Here is a 5,208-nt window from a genome sequence, read left to right as displayed (position 1 = left end):
TTCATGGAAAAAGGGAGAGAGAGAGAGAGAGAGAGAGGGAGGGAGGGAGGGAGATTCGTATAATCGCGAGATTATTGCCGATCGAACTTTAGCATGAAAATACCGGTAGCGTTACGAGAGATAAGTCGATGCATCGATCATGGAAACGATGATCACGCCTTTGACGACAAAAGAGACGTCGCGGCTGTTGTTATCGCGATTATGATAATGCGACTTTACATCTGTTTACACTCTTCCTTGTCGAGGGATGGGAAGGAAAGAAGAAGGGAAGGAGTCGGCCGATCCGCTTATCGAAATATGGATCGTTAAAAATAATAAGCGTAAACAAGTTCTGATTCGTTTGTAAATAGTTTTAACCCTTTGCTTTACAATTTCCTTGATAACCATTTTAATCTTAGAACACGATCGTTCAATCAATATCTGATAGGGAAAATCATAAAATTTACGACTATCTATCTCCAGATTTTGATATTTTAACGTTTTAATCGATAAAGAGATAATCGAATATATTATTCGCGATAAATAAAAGTACTCGATTACAAAAGTTAAGAATATTCTGAGAGAAGAATATTAACTGGTATAATTGAATCAGATACGAAATATTGAAACGTTATACGTTAATTTGTATTCAGTAGTCGTAACTCGTAAAATTGAAGACAAGAGTTTGATTTCGTGTAAGTTATAAATTCGAGATAAGTTTTAAATTCTTTAGCACACTGGAGAAGATCTAAACTGTTCGTAAATATCTTCTCTGGTTAAAAGAAAGAGAAAGAGAGAGAGAGAGAGAGAGGGAGAAAAAGAAACAAATACATAAATTCATAGGAAACAGTGTCCACACCTTCGAAGTGGGAAAGCAGGTAGCGTGCGTGGAGGACGTGCCTGTCTCGCGGTCGCATTAGTCAGGCCGTCGGAGTGCGGGGGCCAGCGTTTTACAAGGGTTTAATGCCCCCGGAGGTGCATTCTAATTGCACCAATAAATCCCGACGGGTCCTTGTCCGGCGTTTCCCACTCGCCTCCTTTCTCTACCGTTGTCTTTACAAGCTGGCCCAACGCAATTTCATCGTCTTGCCATCGCGATGGCCCTCCACACGCCTACGTTCCACGCTGTTGGCCACTGTTTCGACCGTCCGAAGGGCGACCTACGCGTTTCAGGTGGCACGATTACCTCATTGCGAGTTAAGTCAACGGATAAATACTATATTCTTTTTTGGTGGTCGCGAAAAATATCGATGAGAAATTTCATCGAACGAATATATCTCGGTAACCACAAAAGAGCATCGATGCTTTCTCGGACGAACGATTAATTTAAACGCAGCGAAGCGCAACACGGCGCAACAGGACGCCGACGAAAACGAAATTTTCGCAGCGGAGTGTCCACTGTGGGCACGAAAACTGGGACGGCCGACCCATCTGGTAAAAAAGGGCACAACAATGCGCGTAACGTGGCACAGCGGGACGCTCCTGCCGAGCGCGTTGCTACGTCGCAGGCAAGCCAGACCGCCTCAACACGGAGAAGCCAAAGCCGAAGCTTCGAAGGCAACGCGCAAAAAGGGAGCGAGCGCGGAGAGACGGGGTTCTGGTTGCGTGTGGAATGTATCGGGGCCCCATAGAGTACGCACGATGTGTGGACCGCACGGGATAATACCGGGCCCCATTGAATAGATCAATTTACAATGGCAGAAAATGAGCAGCGCTCTCCACCGGCTGCGGAGCACCCCTTCTTTACCCCCTCCAACGTGGTCCGATCTCGTCACGGTTCGTCACTTCTCACGACTCGGCAGCGGCGGTGGTCGTGCCGCGACTGAGACTGCGCATGCGCCGGCCGCGCATGAGGAGGCCATCGCGCATGCGCCCGCTCCTGTGCCGCGCACGCAACGAAAACGAAACGCGGACGAATAATCTCGTATACGCGAGGCGCGCGCGGCCCTTTTGTCGCGCGCACCGGCCCTACTATATCTTCGTCCAAGTATCGACGGGGTGTAAAAGGGTTCGAAGGACACGCCTCGAAAACCGCCGCAAGAGGATTGTCACCTGCTTATCTTTTCACGTGTACCGCCGGTGTGCGTGTACCATGCTTCCTCCCCTGACCCCTCTCCATCTGACATTATAAAACGACCTCTCTAGACATCGGTGACGACAGATCGATGGTAAGTAAAGAACGAGTGGGCGAGGCGACTTAGATTTACCTATATGTAATCGGCTGTGTAATCTTCCCATCGACGACCATACGAGCTAACGAAATGAATTTAATCCCCGCGTATACGCGTACTTACAAACGTCGTGGAAGAGGATAATGAACGGGAAGATAAATGTGAAGAAAATTTCATAACGCCTGATGCTGGTTGGATATCAAAATTCATTATCTCTCCTTGCAAGAATGGGCCGAGGGGGAACACGATCGAACGGCAGGGGGTAATCGTGGGCCCTTTCCCCCTCGACAATTTGTTTATCCGCTCGTGAGGACGGCGCGTAATCTCTGAATTAGCGGGACACGTCCCACGGCCGAGAGTATCGGCTACGACTTCCACTTCCTCGTTTCGAAACTTTTTGCCAAGTTTCTCGTATACATAATCGGTCTCCCGTTTTCTCGAGGAAGATACCGACACGCGAGGGACAACGATTCGCGCGCACTGCTGCCTTTCCAACCTTCATTCTCGCTTCCAACGAAAAGGACAGAAAAGGAAATTAATTGCGTCGATAGCACGGTTGAAATACGAGGTCCCGCGTGGAGGAGGAACGTCAACGAGATACGCGTTTGTACGGCGCGAGATCGCCGCGGAAATAAAAGGAAACGGTGGAGCAAAAGGCGGCGCGCAATTTACCACACGCGGTTCACCGATTCGCCGGGAGAAACGTCACGGTATCCTTCTTTCAATAATTTTTTTTCCCTTCCCTCCCCTCTCCTCGCCATTTCCCGCTCGTCCCGCTTCCCGCTTCGCCGCGTAATTCTATGCTCCTTATTAAGATGCAAATGTCACGTCAATTTCGCAATTCTAACGGACTCTCCGTGAGTACGCGGCTCCGTTGTCTCGGCCGACATAATGTCGACATGCCGCGGATAAATAATAGGATGGTTGAACATAGGCGAACGATTTAACGAGAATACCAAACGATCGAGGATAAAAGAATAGAGAAGAAGGAAAAATTCAACTGTTTTTCTTTTTTTTTTTTCTCTTTTTCTCTTTTTTCTTTTTTGTTTTTTTTTCTTTTTGTTTTAAAGCGTAGCTTATTTTCTAATCGCATACACGAACGCATACGCGGTGACGTAGCATCGAATTAATTAACGCGAAGAGCAGCCAGCTCGCCCCTTATCCCACCTCGCGACTTAGAGGCTTAACGTTATCTGTCCGTACTGTGAGTCGGGTCGATTGCTACCGTGTCACCACGCTCTATATTTAAACGTGTACGTAGTTGACTTTTCGGCGCACGTAGGAAAACTCGTTCTAACGAAATTTACCACGTAACCCCCCTACGCAACCCCCTCTGAAAACGGGTTCACGGAATAATTAACCAGCGTGGCCCATGGAGGCGAGATGGAGGAATTTGGTCGAAGGCAGAAGTGCAATTTTATGCAAAGATAACCCACGAGCAGCTTGGCTATCTAGCTCCGCGATATACATAGGCGCCGATATCCCTCAATCTAAATGTGCTGCATTCGTTTGCATCGACTAAACGCGCAAAGAACCACCAAGGCAACATTTTTATCGTGCGTACGAGTCGGCTCCGACTTAATCGCCTATGCTTTGTTTCCACGGGCAAATATCCCCCACCGGCACCGGTGTTATTCCCGTGCCTTTGCGAAACCACCTCTCTATCATTCCTGTGAGAAATACGTACGGACGGTTGCTTCCCAATTCCCATTTCCATCCCACGGACTCCCCCCTCCTTTTTCCCTTTATTTTTGCCACGACCATGGAGGAAGAAAAATCGATAATTTATTCTCGACGACAAATCCATCCGCTTCCCAGAAGGTTTCTACGGGAGAGAGACACGGTCACGGATGTGTATATATACCTGAACGTGCTCCAACACCGATCTTAGAGAGGCGACCTTTTTCGAAGTCGAACCGGGCCGGGGAGCGTAGATGGCGAAACGGTGTGTTTTTAAAAGGCCCGGAATCATTTCGCGTATATAGGTTCTCCGGTTACCTACGCGTGTGTCCTTGGCAGGACTCGCCTCAGGTGAGTTTACCTGTGCGGGAAGAGCGACCAGGACCCGTAAAGCAACGAGTGAAAAACTAGGCGACGAGGAGAGAGCAGGCGAGAGAGAATAAGAGAGAAAGGAGAAAAGAAGAACCGCGAAAACAACAACCAGACCTCTATAACTCTGTGCCTTCTTCCGCCTCGTCCGTAGAACGTACCGTAAGACGGAGAACGCGGCCATGAGAACGATCTTTCGCTCGATGCTCGTCGTCGGGTGGCTCGTTGGAATTCCTAAAAATAAGTTCCAACCGACGAGAGCCAACCTCTCCTTCGAGACCCTAAACATCCACGGGTTACATCCATGGCCGCGCAACGTTATTTCGTCGCCTGAGAGAAGGACGTGTCGAGAGAGTCGTGACTCATTTGGAGCGGCCCGAAATTCTCTCTCTCTCTCTCTTCTTTTCTAAGTGTATCCTCTTCGTTGGAAAAAAAAGGTTACTTTCGAACATTCTCTCACGGAGCACTCGCAACGTTGAGCAACGACAACGTTTGGAATTGGGGAAACGAGGGGTGTTTCTCAGTTTTCGATAGATATATATATATGGGGTGAGCTACGAGCCGAGTTCTACGGGTTTTGCTTCCTTTGAAAAATTTGTACACGGCGATTTCGAAATACTCGTTTGCACGTTTCGAATTCTCACGTTTCGATTGAATTTTTTGACGTTAATTTTTATTTCATTCGCGTTATTCAATTATTTATTCAATTATTTTGTTTCGGATATAATTTATTTTTTTTCGCAACATTACGCGAAGGTTTTAAAATATATCCGTCGCACGTTTTGAAACGTTCTCTGTTCGACCGAATTTTCGCGCGATTAAAAAATATATATATTTTCATCATGTTCATGAATATTTATTTAAAAAATTGCCCTCCAATATATTTTAATCTTTACCCTAAATGCAATTACCGTACGATAAAATTTGTACTCGATGGTTTTGAAATAATCGTCGCAACATTTTCCAACATTCTCCGTTTAATTGAATTCTCGTGTAACTGAAATATACC

The 5,208-nt window shown here is 46.9% G+C and overlaps 1 protein-coding gene across 1 annotated transcript in view; it reads right to left on the bottom strand.

The window, feature by feature from the left end:
* The window catches only part of LOC102672536 (homeobox protein homothorax), a gene marked incomplete at its 3' end in the record, with an annotated part of 66,891 nt that overhangs the window by 35,918 nt on the left and 25,765 nt on the right, over positions 1 to 5,208 (bottom strand). The gene's annotated exons all lie outside the window — the stretch shown is intronic.

The sequence above is a fragment of the Apis dorsata genome, unplaced genomic scaffold, assembly GCF_000469605.1.
Source record: "Apis dorsata unplaced genomic scaffold, Apis dorsata 1.3 scaffold_265, whole genome shotgun sequence".
Lineage (NCBI taxonomy): Eukaryota > Metazoa > Arthropoda > Insecta > Hymenoptera > Apidae > Apis > Apis dorsata.
Note: the sequence above shows the minus strand (reverse complement) of the source record. Positions and strands in the feature narration are given on the sequence as shown.